This window comes from Xiphophorus hellerii, chromosome 14 (genome assembly GCF_003331165.1).
Source record: "Xiphophorus hellerii strain 12219 chromosome 14, Xiphophorus_hellerii-4.1, whole genome shotgun sequence".
NCBI lineage: Eukaryota > Metazoa > Chordata > Actinopteri > Cyprinodontiformes > Poeciliidae > Xiphophorus > Xiphophorus hellerii.
In genome coordinates this window covers 14,644,764-14,662,367 of record NC_045685.1, presented here as the reverse complement: position 1 = coordinate 14,662,367, position 17,604 = coordinate 14,644,764, and the positions used below count along the sequence as shown (strand labels likewise).

The following is a 17,604-nucleotide window of genomic DNA, read 5'->3' as shown; positions in this document are numbered from 1 at the left end:
CATAAACTCTCCAGTTAATATCAATTCTGTTCAACCTGCTCAAATGTCCTTCTCTTTAAACATACCTTTAGAGCCCCAAAGTGAACTTTAAGCTTATAGAAAGCAAACTATTAATCAAGAAGAGCGTTTCTGCAGTAATAGTCAGCATCTTTTAATTCACCAGAGGACATGCATATCATTCTTCCCGTCTCGACACAAACGGTTTTCCGCAGGGGGAAAAGAACTGACAAGCAAATTAATCTGCAGCCTTTAGCCAGCTGAAATAGAAGTCACTCAGGCGGTGTGTATCAGTAGATGCCCATCAGTGTCAGGATGGTGTGGAAGGACATAAATAATAGAGAAACGAAAATGTAAGAAAATGTAACACTGCTGCACATTGAGGGGGAAAGATGGCAGCAGTTGGGTGGAAACCGGAACAGTTTTCAGAGTTTATTCATTGGAAACGGTGACACCTGGAAGCCATACTGGGAGTTATACATCACAGCAGGCACTGACCTTTAGATACCACGCACAATTAGGCTAAGCTAATAAACACAACTGTGAATTTGGACATGTAGACTCGAAGGCAGGTCCACTGAATCATCACAAACTTAAATGGCATCAAGTTCCTGTGTGCCTCTCAGTCAAAGACAAACTGAAATTGGATGTTAAAGAAAAAAACACTGAGCTGAACAGGAGTGTCGCTCGAAGCTAATGTTCACTTTTTGAGGATTTAGTTGTGAATTCTTGAAAGCAGCCCCTTCATCCCTTTTGACATAATCTCGGTTGAGGTTGTACAAAGATGGCTTGGTTTCACATCCTCACAGCATATGTATCTGTATCATCGATGTTCATAAGTCATTCTTTCCCTGTCCAAGTCAATTTTAAAGCCACATTCTGCAGAAACCAAGCCACATTCAGAAATACTAACTAGTCCATGTCTTAATTAACAGGAAAACTACTTGATATTTAAGGAAAATAAAACCCAAACATAATCTTAGTTAATGTACAGAACTCTCAAATAAAAGGTAAAGATTAAAGGTAAAGGCAATTTTATTTATATAGCACATTTTCAGCAACAGGGCAATACAAAGTGCTTTACAGGATTTAAAAGGAAATACAAACATAATAACAAACCAAAAGAAAGAGCAAAAGAAGAAAAAGCTAATAATGTTGATCCAAAGTCATGCCAACTTGTTTTAGATGCGGTAGAAATAAAAATGTAAAGGTTATCAAGTGACCATAGCAGTCTCCTAAACTCAGTATTTTTGAAGCACATCAGCAAAATCTGAAAAGTCAGGCTCAGACAGGAATACACAAGAAATGGAAAGTTTTTTCCCCGAGGAGAATGGGAGTATTTAACAAATAAGATCTATAAGTGCCTCATTACAATAGAATGCAAACTGTCACTAATGTTAAAATGGTAAATAAAAGGTAAGGACTAGTCTATGTGAAACTTAGTCTACTTTCAGCTATAATGACTTAGAAAAAGCAATCAAAGTTGTTAAATAATAAATCTCTTCAATCGATCACTAAAAATGATTGAAAGAAAGTTTTTTGTGTGTCATCATTTATGATCTCTGAAAAATACAATTTTCCAGAGTAAGAAAACTTGAGAGCACAACTGTTCCTGATAACTTACATATTGGGTGGGTAAAACAGATAGATGGAGCTGTAGTTATGATGGAGGTTTCCACTCCCTAAATGCAGAATACATCAGTAAAACAAAAACAACAACTTTGTTCTTGCTGCTGTACATGAGATAAATAAAGCAGACATTTTTACTAACTTTAATATTAACGCCTGAAACCTAACACTAAAAAATGTGCTTTTACAGAGATTTTGAAACTTGTTTTAAACACATTGGACATGTTTTTATATTCTTATCCATTATTGATGTTCAGGGTATCCTTTCTACCACATGTCTATTCCATTTAAATTTCTTTGCACTATGTTTGCTGTTTTGAAATTGATGTGCCAACCTGCTTTCTGGCTGCAGAACAAATTTACCTGAGTATAAATAAAACAACCTCCACCTAAGGCGGGTGGAGAGATATAAACAGGAAATTAGACTTTGGACTAAATGTGTTTTTCTCAGAAGAAACACAAGAACTCTATTTACTTTGATTTGTTCTGATGTGCTACCATTAACATTACTTTTAATAAATCTCACCATTAAAATGATTTAACTAATCTCACTGGCTTGACAGTTTTTTTTTTTCTTGGCATCAGGCAGATTGAAATCTTCTTTTAGACTGTAACTAAACTGTTCATGATGCTTATTTAGCAGGTTTTTGAAATAAATCTTTATTTGCTCAGTATGTTGGGTTCCAATCAAAAATATCTGACAATATTTCCAGCAGGTGGTTAACACAAATTAGTTCAAAACTGAAAAGAATATCTTGATTGTGACTAAAGCAGTGCTAAATAATTATTGTTCAATTATTGAAAAAACACAAAACAATTTTACCAGGACTTGTTTGCAGGGTTCTTGCAAGTTTTGACAACTTAAATTTGAGACCTTTAAAATACTTTTTTTTAAACAAAGAAAACTTTTATTTTTTTTATCAATGTAGTTATCAAAGAATATTCAGGTTTATTAAATAAAAATATCACAGTATTAAAACACAATCAAAACAGCCATCTTCCCAACACAACACTAATACATGCATAAAACTTCACCCTTCATATGTCTGAGCTCATCCTCTTTAGCACCCATCTCAATTTCAATTTCAAGGGTTTGGAGTTTGGTTTTTCTTTGTACAAAGTGACAGAGAGTAAACTGGGCCTTAGATGATGCGGGGGGAAATGAGGGCATCAATTTAGAGACTAGAAGAGAACAAGAAGGCACTAGAGTGAATGTGGCTTTTACTTTCCCACTTTTCTCTCCTCTTAACCTCTCCTGAATCCTATTTTAAACAATTTGCTCCTGCAGTTCAGCCGTCCTGCTTTTTTTTTCCTTCTTATTCAAAATAACACTACAAATTTGATGTCGATTGAGTGTTATTTTATTCAACTTTTAGAAATGGCTACGGCACATATTCCACCTTCTTTTGTATCGTGAGTAGCTGTATGCATTAGTAATTTTGCTAAATTAAGAGTTTAATAAATTTTTTACAGTGACAGTCTGCAAAATGTATTTCTTCTAATTGTCAGGCCTTGCCTTAACGCCCTTAGCTCTAAAAACAAATATTTGACTAGAGTTAATTTCAAGAATTATTAAACCATCTTGCTCACACAGTGTGACATGTTAGCATCCTTTGAAGTTACAGTGTGGAGAACTATAGAAGCCACTATATTCTATTATATTGCCCTATTAAAATATAAATATAATAAAACCAGTAAACAAACTATACTGAATAAATTCAACTGCCTAACATAAATGCTTGTAATGACTCACCTTGGTCTATAAACTTCATCCCTGGTGCAGTTTGAATAGATGTAACTCAACGTGTGAAAACGGTTCTGAGGAATGAGCTCGACACTTTATAGTGTCAAACTAACACAGAGGCAGATAAAACATTATGCAAAAATACTGCCTTACAGGAGACGAAAGACCAAATAACATGGTTACAGATATGTTATTTGATAGAGCCAGATAGTTCCAGAGGCACAGCTGCACAAATATTACTTATATCTACCTGGCATGAGAATGTCGGGTTTCCAGTCTGTTATGAAATGTATCACCTTGCAAATATGTGGAAACAGCACAAACAAAGAGATGAGACATCTATTACCATGAGCCCACACAAGTGAAAATATTATGTCTCCCACACAGTATTGGTATAAGAGCACAGACTGCAGAGGAGAAGCACACTTACTCTAATTCCCCTGTCTCAGGAATTAAAGCCAGTCTGAAAGTCCCTTATGCTGTGTTCTTTTTAATCACCAAACAGGGTTCACACAGTCAGAGTTTTTGGCACTTGCTGGTGAAATCTATTTTTGTGTAAGAATCTGAAAAAATAGGTGATCTTTAGTCATAGGTATGTGGTTGTTTAGTGTGAAAAGCTCACCAGACAATGTAGACTACTGAAGGTGAACTACAGCACACTTTAAGGAGAAGCAAAGGATTTCTGGAAAGATTGGGTGCTTGCTGCTGTGCAGACTGCTGCTTTTAATTGTCTGTCTTTCTGTCAACGCTGTCTATTTTTCCTCCTTTCTCTACTTCATGGTCTGGAAAAGATTCTTAACTTCAACTGGTCTTATTTTTTGATTATTTCAACATGCAGCTTTTTTGGCACAGAGGGACGATGATTGACACAGACATTTGAGGTTTCATTCCAAAAATGACCAGGCAATCAGTAAGTGCAGAAAAACAAAAACAAAACAAAACAAAAAAACAATGACTGTTCACAAATTGGCCATCCCCCCCCCATATTCAGATACATGGTGAAAGCATTACTGACTATGCCAGCAAAGGTAGTAAAACAAAACCAGTTAGTTATCATTTTTCCTATTCCAGAATTCCTCAGAAACTAACCAAACAATAAGCCTTTTGGCACTGAAGGACCCGGCCAGATATGGCCCTGGTTGTGTTTGCATTGAGTCTCCAAAGTGGGAGGGGATCATCACATCAAAAACGTGCAAATTTGTATGTAGCTTTGAGACAAAACAATGGACAATATCGAGATTGAGTTACTGTTCATCATCATCACACAAGTAATTAAATTCCCCCAGCAGCTGGTTAATAAAAGGCAGCATGTCAAAGGAAAGGTACAGATTATTAGGCGATCTAGTAGTAAGTCACTCAGGACTCAAGAGAAAGACGACACAAAATGCTAAGCAAATGCATCAGTGATCAATGATACTCATTTATTGTATAATTTGGAAGCAAGCATAGATCCTCAATTCACAAATTTTCTTTGGAATATGTGTTCTAACTAGCATTTTAGACTTTTAACCAACTAAGCTTATTAAGATTTACATTAAGAGATATTCTAGACAGTAAAAAGAACTAATAAAACAACAGAGAATTAGTATTACTGGATACTATTTAAAATGTTCTGGTCTGAAGAAGAAGCAGAGCCTAAACGTGTTCTGACCCTCACCTATGAGATTTGGATCTTGGCAGATAGAACAAGATCTCAGAAACAGGATGCTGAAATGAGCTTTTTCCCCAGAGTGGGTGGACTCAGGCTTAGAGATAAGGTGAGAATAAATAAATAAATAAATAAAAGATTAAATCATTTCAATTTAAGTCTTATGTTAAAATGAAAATACTGCCCTTGAGATGTACTTGAGATTTAGATTCATATTACAGCAAATTTCTCCACAATTTTCCTCAACAATGCTGAACATCCTCTTCATGAGACCATCATAGAAAAATGGGGTTTCTGTTTTCCAGGACCTGAACATACACCTTCACTGGAAGAAACCTTTTAATACACACAGACCTTCTTTATACCTGGTTAAATTACAGGATTACAATTGAGAGAAACAGGCCCACAGCATCACATAACTTTGATCATACAGTTGTTTTCTTTTTTAGCTCTTAATAATCCCGTTTTTGAGAAAATAAAATAAGACCAGACAACTCCTCGAAACTTACTAATGCATTAGAGATTTTTACAAGCAAAATCATTATGTACAGTAATTATTACTGAAGTGTCCTTTGAATGAGCTAATGGTGATAAGCCACATAATCATCTTGCAAAGTGCTGATTAGGCCACCTAAGGCAAAGTAATTATGTAAAGGCTAATCAAACTTAATACTCTGAAAGCTTTTTGGACATTTTCACTTAATCTGATGTAGAATAAGTGAGGTTGACAGTTTGTTCCTACAACTTTCTTTGCGTATTAAAGCTGCTGTGTGTGTTTCCAGGGCATGAGAGATAATTAGTTTGACCATGTAAAAGACGACCGTTACCGAGACTTGACTTCAAAATATAAAATTTTAAATGCAACACTGTATTTCTATATGCAGAGGCAAAATACATCTTACTGGACTCTTGTAGAAAGTTATTGTGGTAGATAAGGAGACTGGGTTTGCATCCGTATAAAATTCTTACAATTTGCTAACATTAGTAAGGTCGAGCAATTTTGTGGAATCAAGGTATTTCCAATCTACAAAAGGAAATACAAGTATTCCCAATGCTGCTAAATATGCATAGATTATTAGACCACCTTGACATTTGACAATTTCTACCACAGCACTACCATAGCAATGGTACCATGTAAAACTGACTGTCTCCAACTATGACTTTTATAACCTTGGAATATACTGAGACCGGTAATCCATTCATCAAAGACGATGCCTTTTTTAAAAAAAAATGCAAACACTGTAGATAATGTAAGATATTCAATAAAACCAGATTCTATCTGGACATTTCTAATTAAGACACAAACCAGGAGCAAATGTTTCATCAGTTCATGTGTTAAAGACTCTGTGTGTTCTCCAACTGCTCCAAAACCTCACTGAAATCTTTACAATGGAAATCCCAAGGATCTAGGACAAAGAACATATCCTGTGTGTGAATTAACCCATACCTCTGACATAGCAGCACTCCTCAAATTATACTGAGCTACAATAATACTAGTTTTCACTTGAGATATGCATAGTTTCAGATGATATAGTTCCCATGCTACCAGCTCATGACTACCTATTTAAACTTTAAGGATGGAGTACAGAAGAACCATAAATCAAGGTGGCACCAAAGGGTGATGGCATTTACTTAATGGTACTAAACCGTCATTATCAGGCCAAATAAGAACAAAAATAGCCAAGTAGCATTTTGAGCAAAACTCACTTTTAGTGATGCTTAAAAAAGGTGGTGTGGTAAGACACTTTTGTCAGACTAATGAACACTGCTCCTTCTCCACAGATAAAAAGAAAGAAGACAGACCAATGGATCGATTTACAGCCTGTCATCTGTCTATATTTTCCTCAGTATTAGGGCCTGGGGAACATTTCATAAAGGCCATAGGGTCGGCTTATCATGGAGCTAAATGCCAATGTAATTATTAGTGTCTGGAGATAGTAGAAAGGGAAGCTCATCCTGCGGCAGAACACCATATTTAATTAATAAATGTCACTCTGCAAAGGGAGTGAGGGGTGGGCATGAGTAAAAAATAAATAAAAGAAGCAGTGAGGGAGCAAACGGGAATGACAACAAAACTGGTCCTGTGCACAATAACAGATCAGTAGAAATTCACTTTGGAGCACATTTATAGCCAAGATGTGCAAAAGGCCTTTAATTTTTTTTTTTTTATTGCAGTAGTATAATCTCACACTGATTAAAATTGAAAAATCCCAACCTTTTGAGTGCATTTATTCAATAGGGGATTTTTTTTTTTTTAAATAATTTCTTCTAACAAAATCCCTAGAGCAAAGTTCCTTCAATGAATGTGGCTGAAGCTTTTCTACAATCTGTTTCTTTAAGCTGGTGAAAATGTTAAAAAATTCTAATTGGTAAAACCATGACTTTCTGTTTCTGTGGGGTACAAATATGAAATGACACAGAGGTTAGTTTCTTTTAGCCTCTGCCCACTAGCCTGAACCAGGAACCCTAACCCTATCCCTAACCCTAACCCCGGGAGCAGAATGATCAGCACACGGAAAAAGCTCTGATAGAAAACAGCAGTAGAGTGGCATCTTCAGGACACCAATTCTCCACAACAACTATTAAATGCTGTCTGCAGCATGCCAACCAGCAGTATGAGGGTGCCAGCATAAAAAAAAGCTTTGTATACCTACTATCACAAATGTAAACATGTAGACTTTGAAAAATTCCACTGCATCTTAAACTGGCAATTTGTTCTCTGGGCATGTTGGAGTAAGATTGAGATTTTGAGTAAACAAACAATCTAGACAGGTCTGCCGTGAAACAAGCATGATAAACATGGAGGCAAAAATATGCCCACAAATGAGTACAGTGGAAGATCTATGATGCTGTGGGTATTGGATCTGCCAGCATTTGGAAGAAACTTTTTGAGAGGAAGCTCTGCAAATACATAGGACTGGTCAGCGCCTTTCAGTATACCAGATGGAACGTGACCTGGCTCCTACAGGGGGTTACTTGCAGAGGTTTCTTGACCAGAGCCTTGAGCAGGAAAGGCACTAAGGGCGAGGAGAGCTTTCCAGAGTACCAGTGAATCAGCACAAAGGGCCTCAAGATGGGCCAAGAGCAAAGAACTGTTGAGTCTTGGTAGCTATCTGGACACAAACTGGGGACTAATCGATCATGGCTGAGTCACCTGGATTACTAGGGTAGGGTACATGATGATGATGTGTTCAGATGCACCAGCAGATGTATTTACAAGGTACGCAAAGCTTCTTGTTCTTTCAATTTCAACAAACAAAACAGGCAGATGTACTGGCGGGGAAAAAATATGACAGTGACAGTAAATAAATAAAAATGTTTTTGTGATAGATTTAGACAACTTATAAAAGCTGAAAAATGGTTGAGAAAAGTTGTCTGAGAAAAGTTGTCTAAGTTTATGAGGGTGAAAAAAGTTTACTAAGATAAAAGAGCCCTCCATTTAAATCTAATCTGATAAACCAAACACCTTCAATCTCAAACCTCCCACCTTGGCAGCCACCATTATTCACCATGAAGTATCTGCTGCTCTGGAGAAAGATCTTCATGGAAAGCACTTTCCTCACCACAGTCTTCTTGAAAATTTCTAAGTAGTTCTAGAAGATGCAGATAAAAGACGTTCAACTGTTATTCTCCAAGGGAAAAGAGGGAAAGTTTTCCAATTAAGGAATCTTCTTCCTCCTCTTGGTGCTGCATGTATTGTATGATTGACAGCTTCATTAATTAGCCAGCTAGACTTTAAAGAATGATGGAAGAATGGCTATGAGCTGTGTGAGGAATATTACAGGAGCAGAATGCAATTAAGCTTAATTTCTATCGTTAAAAGGAAACATAAAGAGAATTTGTATGCGCCCCACATTCCAGCCTGGTTTAAAAACCAACTAAGTTTCAAAAACACAAGGCTACAAGATACAAGGCTATGCTAATTTATTTAGCAGGATTTTTCCCAATAGATGAACTATGTAATATTTCTGTATTTAACAAGAATTGCTCATCCACAATTCTGTTATTTAAAAAATGTATTCCACTAATGCCAATTGTAGCAACAGGAATATGTTCGTATTCCTAAGCTTTGTTGTCTACAGGAAACATGAAGTCCATCAGACCAGCATCTTATGACTCTTTTGTTCTAGTCAGAGACCCCCACTTATTTGGCTGAGCATAATTGGTTTTAATCACAGTTTTTACTAACTATTGTACTACTTAAAGAAGTGGTGTGTCATTTTTTTGTGGTAGCTGTTGGTTGAAAAGCTTGGGTTCAGATTTTGTCATGTGACATACAAACATACGTCATCCATGATTCTCTGCAAGCTGTCCACCATCCTCAATACATTACAGAATCTTTACCTCCACTGACAACCCAAACAAAAACAACTCCAGTCCAGTGAACAGCAAAATCAAACAAAACTTTTTTGTAAAGTAAAAGAAGCCATTGTGAATGTGAGTAAAGCCAGACTTGAACAAAAAAGGAACAAACTACATAAGCTATCAATTTTATTCTGTATTTTCATCATGCGGCTTGGAGATGTTGAACTGAAGCCATTGGTTTGTCATAAATCCTTGATTTATTTCCTGTATTTCTAAAAAAGAAAATAATAAAAAAATAACCCTTTTCTAAACTTTTAATGAAGCCTATATTCTTCAGATTTTCTTGTGCATTCATTAGCAGATGGTAAATTAAACTTGAAAACTAGGCTTTGAAAATCTAATTTTACTTACAGGAGACAAATACACTAAGCTAGCTGCAATAAGAGAAGTGCAGAGTCAGGAATCTCTTGTTCAGCATAATGGAAGTCTGGTCTCACTTTTGGGAAGGTCGGAGAGTTCAGGTCTCCTGTCTCTTTGCTTTTCTTGATGTCGGGGAGTTTGCACGCACCGAGGAACTTGTCACACAGGATGCAAGCTCCCATGATGCCCCAGAGTTTCTTTTTCGCTCCTTGGCCTCCTCAATCACAACCTTTCTTAACTTGAAGTGCTACTTGAGAAGCGGGTACACCTGAGACCATCTCGCCTCACTGTCATTGGATCAGCTGCTGACTCCAACACCGTATCCTTTGTCTTTTGTTCTCTGCCCACATAATAACTCTGAACTGGCTGAAGAACAGAGGTGAAAAAAACAGAGTTGAGGCGGTAATGGAAAAAAAAAAATAGATCAAGGTTTTGGAAAGCTGCAAAACAGGGTAAAAAAAGAAGTCTTTAAATGTTTCTTATGCAACAATTTCTTTCCCTCTTTCAAAGGCGACACTCCTCGGCACACAGAAGTGGGTATTCTTGTTTGGAAACAAAGGCAGGCTTGCTTCTGAGGCAACTGCTAAGCAATTGCAAAGCAGATGCTTTTTTCTCTCGCCAATCAATTTAACACCTACACCTCCCCTCTCCTCCTTCATGCTGGCTCTGGCTCATCAGTTTTAAATGGCACAAGGCAGTCTTGAATTGTTCTTTTGACTCACTCAGAATACAGGGAACATCTCCTCAGTTACAACACCCCTACCAAGACTTAATCACTAATAGCTTAGGTCAGCAGAGAGCGCTTTTACTTTTTTTATATATACATCTTGAAAAGTCTGTTTAAGCTTTCTTTAGAAAATACTTTGTGAAGCCATCTCTAATCATCTACAGCTACAAGTCTTAGCAACATGTCTTGACCAGCTGTACTCACATGTAAAGATAGACATTTGTAACCTTCGTCCTTTACAGAATAGCTCAAGCTCAGTCAGTTTGGATGGAGAGAATCTGTGAACATTAATTTTGTAGTGGACCATTCTTTGACTGGACCATTCTAATACATCAGTTTTAAACTTATTTCTGGTTATATCTTTAGGGTTATTGTCCTGCTTGAAGGTGAACTTTTTTCAGGTCCATCCATCCTTCCAAATCTTCCCAACTTCCTTCCTCTGAGCTAAAGATATGTAAACCCACAACTTGATGCTGCTACCACGTTTTAAACTGAAATGTATGCATCCTTGGTGAGATGGAGTTTTAAGTTTATGCCACTGAAAGCCTTCTGCAAGTGCTACATTTTTTTGGCTCTCCTGTTTGGGTGGGTATTGATTTTTGATTGAAGATGTGCTATACTCTTTCCATTTTCAGCTGATGGACTGAAAAACAATCTGTGAAATGTTTAAAGCTTGGGACATTGATTTACAACAAAACTCTGCTTTAACTTTATATCCTTGGTCTTCATGAAGCTGTTTATTCACTAATGTTCTCCAACATCACCTCGACATCCCACTCCAGCTCATTGTAAGACATCCCAAGGCATTTCCCCAGACCAGAGGGGAAATGCCTCTGGTGCTGAGGGGATGAATTGTTCCTCTAATCTAGAGAGTTCTTACTTGGCTCTCCCCAAAGTAGGAAATGATTGGAAAACATACAAAGAGAAGAAGCATCTCGATCAAATGCCCGAACCACCTCAACTGGTTCCTTATGGACTCAATTTATTTAATGCACCCACTGGATTTTATGTGAGGAGTAACAAGGAGCTTTTCATCTCTAATTGATATTTCTGTAGGTTGCTGTATGCCCCCCCCCCCAAAAAAAAGCCTGGTTTCAAGCAACTCTTAATGCCTTGGTTGGATCTTTAAGTATTTTGAAATTGGCAAACTGTTAAATGTAGGGTGGCTTTTTTCACAGAACTAAATTCAAAATTTCTAAATGTTGGGTTTTTTTATATACAGATGAGCTCTTGACAAATGTGCTCTACAATTTATAGATTTTTTTAAATATATATATTGAAAACAACGTAATATTTTTCTTACACCTCACCAAAGTGCATACACTGAAGTTTGTGTTGCACAACAAAAATGTAACAAAAGTTCAAGAGGTATGAATATTGCAGGAGATAACTTCTAGGTGTCTAAATCATAGCAAGTCGCAGTTATATTTCTGAGAGTTGGTAAAAACAGGATGTGGATTTGGGAACATTTTTTCCATTATAAATCTTGTGCTCAACAAAACTCAGGGGGAAAAAAAAGCCATCTGTGTCTGACTCTTATCCCTGGCTTTCTCTAGAGCCTGGATGAGCCTGAGCCAGCAAATGTCAGTCGGATAAAGACCAAGCCTGACAGACAGACACTGGGAGTTTTGTCATTCCGTGTGTCATCCCTTTGCTAGCAAGCCCCAATCTTTGCCGGTCTCAGAAGCCCTCAGATGATGCAGGAGAGAAACGTTCTGAGGGAGAACGTCAGGTTGTGTAACTCCTCTGAGCCCCACGTAAGGCTGAAATGCTGAGGACATGCACTGTTTCTGCACCCTGATGGCCTCGGAGAGTTTTCATTATTGTCTTATGATGGAGGTCGCCATAGAAACGGCAAACACATCAACAGTCACCCCCCACATACAAGCTAAAGCGCTTCGATGAGATGTTCTTTCAGAGGCAAGAGGATCTGTCCAGTGTCGGATGTTATTTAATGCGACTTGATATTTAGAAAAACAACTAAATCAAGCAGATTACCTGGAAATAACTGTAGGTAAGCTCAACAAAACATAACATGCTTTATACTGAAAACATTGACTGTGATCATGATGTATTAGTGTAATCTTCTAATGTGTTTTTCCGCAATAAAGTAAATGCACAGTAATAAAAAAAATTATATTATCCAGTTATCTGAATCTCTGTATTCACATCTCATAATTCAAAGATAAAAAGAACGAGAAGCAGAAAAGGATAAGCATACAGCATACTCCACATTTGATTTATATTTGCACAAAGTTGCATAATATTTAATGTGCCTTACTATTCAATATCACTAGAGAAAGTGAAGAGAACAGCTTATTGCTTTATATTTACACGGTTTTCTGAACAAAAGATTTTATTTTTTGCGTTATTTGACTCAATGACTTCCACATACATTCAATCTCATAAAACGTTCCATATCACACAAGTCTCAAGTCCATACAGACATATTTTATTCTAAGGAGGTTTAGGCATACATTCACAATTTAAAATAGAAGTCCACTGAACAGTGTGTTGCTTCGCAGGGCCTCTTTTGTATTTACTACGAAAATACAACACAGTTTTTTGTTACATATTTTGTGCAATCATTTAGAGTGGTGAATCTTATTTTATATTCTTAGAGCAGCAGCAGCTGAGGAATAAACACTTGTCCAACAAACACTTTAATGTTGGACAAGAAACTTCAGCAAACGGAAAAGCTAAATGACCTACAAAATGATGACTTTTTTTTATCCTTTTAAACATTTCATCTGCTTTTGGTCAAATTGGATAAGGAAATGTTGGTAAACTGGTGACAAAATTTGATACAATGTAGGAAATTTTAAAATCTAGAAAATAAGTTGTTACACCAAGTTATGCTAACAATGCTAATTGCTAATAAATGTTAAAATGGTTTTAAAAATGTTTCTATTATTTGCTCTTGACATTGTTTTACAAAACCAATGTATAGAAATCCAAATTTCATCACTACTAACATTTAGTGGAGCCAAAACTATAATCAATACTTTGATTAGACATACTTTTATTTTCTGTACAAACATAATCATTCACCTTTCATGAGCCCATACAACTTGTGACGTTTCACTCAAATGTTTCAGAGCTTAAAAGGACCAAACAAAATAGCTAGAATGAGAATGATGTGAATATCTGCACTGCTGAGCAACAAATTTCTGTAAACAATGTTCCCAAGCTCCAAAATGGATTTGAAAGACCTCCTGCTGTTGTACAATGAACAAAAACAGAACAAAGCAGCCAAAAGGATTTCAAGAAACGCTATAAACACAAGACCAGCTCTCTATCACCTCAGCTATAATTACATAAAAAATATACCCTGTCATTAGAAGAACAAGAAGATAATTCAACTAACTTGTTTCCCTAGACATTAGAAAGGAGGCATTTAAAACAGTGTTTATGTCAATAAAGTAAAACATCACCAATCAATACACTAATGTAGGATGAGCTGGTACAGACTGTCCCAGTGGATTGAAATGTCCCTATGTGGCTTACCACTCGGTGTGTACCATGTTCTCTGGAGCTGCAGTTACCCAGCTGCAACATCAATAGTATTTGTCAAGTGGTTAGAGCTGATAAGGACACAGATGATTGCCTTGGGGTTGCTTAAAGCCTGGTTTGTCAGGGTAAGTTGGAAGCTAGAATTGTCAGCAATTGAGCTAAAGCGCTTCATATCCCCTACACCTGACTGCTTGTATCATTCCATGTTATATTTCTCATGCTTTCTGGAATTAAAATTAGGGCAATTTAGTTATTGGACAGCAAGACAGGCAGAAAAGTCCTCGATCTCTTTCAAGACTTGCCGGAGCAGCCTCTCCATTTTGTTCTAGCCCTCTCTTGCCTTTGACCTCCCACAGGTTCCATTAACTGCAGCACCCAAGCAACCGCAAGCACATCCAATCTTGTGACAGTTACATAACAAAAGATGAGTGCAGGGAAGATTAGAGAAGGGTGAGGCAAGAGATCGAGAAGTGTCGGGTTTGCTCAGCCTACAAAAACAAAAACAACTCCTTTACCGTTATCGTCCGGATCACTGGGTGCAGCCTCTCCTCTGAAGTTTCCTCGTCTTCCTCCCGTCTTACAAGAACATGACATACAACAGTTTTTTTTGTTTTTTTTTCCTAGCAAGAAACTTTTCTCCACCTCAGTTCTGAAAAAAAAACACACAACTCCGCCACAGGTTTCTACCTGTCATTTCGAATTATACGAGTTGAAAGCACTCCAGTAGGAAAGGGAAAAATGTGACATGTGGGGTGGCAGGTGATAAAGTTGTGGTGCTGACCTGCCCCCTTTTAACTTCCATCCTTCCATATACAGCTTCACAAAGCCAAATAGAAATTGTTTTAACTTAACTAAAACCTTTTAAGAAAATCAGTTTTTGACACTTCTCTACTTTTCTCATTGGAGTGCTGCAACCTCCAAACATTCAGAGCTATTCCACAAACAAGACAGTGATACATAAGGTATTCCACATCAAAGCATGTAAGTAAAACTGAAATCTGGAACAAAGCTTCAGGTCCAGATGGTATCAGTCTCAGAGTCCTTAGGGCCTGTGCAGACCAGCTCTGTGGGATTCTGCAACTGCTCTTTATGCCTGACTTAGGAGAATGACCCAGTGCTATGAAAAACATCCTAACTTGTTTTGGCACCAAAACACGCTAACCCATCAGTTCTCAAGGATTATATGACATATGAGGACCTCCTGAAGTTTGCTTGTTGCTGTGGAGTTAGAGTTGAAGATGCCATCATACACCTGGTTCATCAAACCCACTGTCATCTGAACAAAGCAATCAGCACTATGATGATCATGCTCTGTGGTTCCTCTAATGTATTTAACACAAACCAGCCTGTTTTGCTGTTTTGCTTTGACAGCAACTCCAAAAAACACAGGTGGATGCCTTAGCAACTGCCAGGATCAATGACTATCTGACAATCACAGATTGTAAGACTGTGTGCCTAAAAAGGTAGTCAGCAGCAAAGAAGCACCTTTGGGGCATTAGGTGTATCATGAACATTAATCACACTCCTAATGTTCGTCACTGTTGTTATTAAGTGTCACTGGATTTTATGACATCCATTTCATAAACAATGTCAGTCTTAACATTAAAAAAAATCTAATATTACTGCAGGACATGTTTTAGTTCAAGCATCAACACTGAGGCATTCACAATGTTTACTTTTTTGGCAGGCTGTGTTTCACCCAGCCTGACTTCTTCATAATTGGACCAGTAGCCTACATATAAAATCCTATCCATACTTTTGTTAGGCATCAGACAGGTGTGTAAGAGTGACTTTTTGTTCCACTAACTACTCGAATAACCCGATGAGCAGAGGAGCAATGGTAAATGGCAGATCTAGCTTGGCAACGAAGGAGTCTAAGGGAAGCCTGATAAATGTTTGGGTGAGCCTGAATTTTTTTCTTGCAGAAATCAGCCCTGTATCCACCTGGAGGCTCGTACGGATTCGCTTTGTTAAATCCAGGTACTGACTATTTTTTTGGCCAGGCAATGTAATAATCTTTCAAGTTACTGTAAGTGAGGAAAGAGAAGACTCAAACTCACATATACCCATTACAGCTAAAAATAAATAAAAAACAACCCCAACACTGTTAAACAGTAATCATATACAGGCCCAGGAATCTCCTGAGAGCCCACATTTAATCTTAGAATCACTGCAGGCTTATGAAACCAGCCATCCAACCAGCTGTATAAAAACAGTCTCATAAATATATCTCGCAAGCGAAGGAGAATTTTTCCTAACAAGAGAGATGTTTCTGTTTTTGTGAGTGTGTGTGAGGCAGAAAAGCAGCACCAGAGGCCCAGCCCGTGACAAAACAAAGAGATTAAATGACCTGTGAATGTGACTTTCCATTTTCTATTACAGCAACTTGAGCTTAACTTAGAAGGCTGCTGCCCCCCTCTGGTGGCTAATAAGACATCAACACACTGTGCACAACAACACCTGCTTTTATTTTTCGTGTGTCTGCTCAGGTACTTTCAGTTGATTGAAATCAGAAACAGAGCTAACAAACTAACTGGAAATGGTGATAAAATGACGACGGTAAAGCATTAAGATTCAATATGCATCGCCTGCTCCCTGCCTCACATTTCTAAAGGCAAACCTTCCTGTCTGCAGTTCAGATAAAATCTAGGAGAAATGTGCTCTTTTGACACACATTGCCAAAAAAAAATAACAGAATGCAAACATGTCAGGGCCCCCTCTGAGGTGAGATTTCAGCTCAAGAAAGAGCCAAATGTCAACCAGCTCAGACAGATGGTGCACAGAGCTGGTCAGCAGAGGCCAACCTTGGTCAGCAGTGACGAGGAGAGGGAGGGCAACGCGGTTTTTGTTTTTGTGCAGAACGCTTGATGTTGACGGGAGCATCAGGAGAGAGTTGTTGCCCAGGTGGGAAGGTAAAATCATGTCAGGCTTGTTTGTGTGGCAGGTGCTCTGGGACTCTGTGGGTTGCTGTCGAGCTGTCGCTGTGACAGAGGAATGTCAAGAGTGGATAAACAGCTTAAAGAGGGCTTTTGATATCAGATAAGAAGAACAGAATGCGCTGCCTGTTTTTGTTATCCATATTTTGGTTTTCACATAGTTTTTGACCTTCCACAGAATAAAGTATTTTCATGAAATAGAACAGATTTCCCTCTGAAATCTCCCTGCATGAGGGGAGGGAGAGAGGGAGGGAGGGATAATAAAAAATATTTGCATTGGAAGATTTATAATACTTTTAATATATTCAGGTCAGTTGATTAATTATATCTCATACGAGTTCTTGTGATTATACCCTTGAATCTAACTAAAATAGTAGTTATTAGGGATGGGCAATATAGACTTTATCATGACATTTTGTAAAATTTAACGTGACAATTATACCAGCTAACCAACCTTCGCAAGGTAACTGCATTTAATGCAATTTTTTAATTAATTGATTTTTTTTTTATGCTATCATGAAACCAACAGTGGGTTTCTAAAAAATACAATCCTGACAAAACATATAGGTTTTTGGTTTTCAAAATTTACAACAATAATTGTAAGTTATTGTTGTCACAACAAATAAAAATGTTCATCGTGAGAAGTCTTTATTAATACCGGTAATTATAAATAGTATGAAAAATG

General features: G+C 37.5%; 1 protein-coding gene across 1 annotated transcript in view; it reads right to left on the bottom strand.

The window, feature by feature from the left end:
• LOC116733291 (glucosidase 2 subunit beta-like) overlaps nt 1-17,604 on the bottom strand; it is a 145,518-nt gene that overhangs the window by 96,341 nt on the left and 31,573 nt on the right. The window lies entirely within an intron of this gene.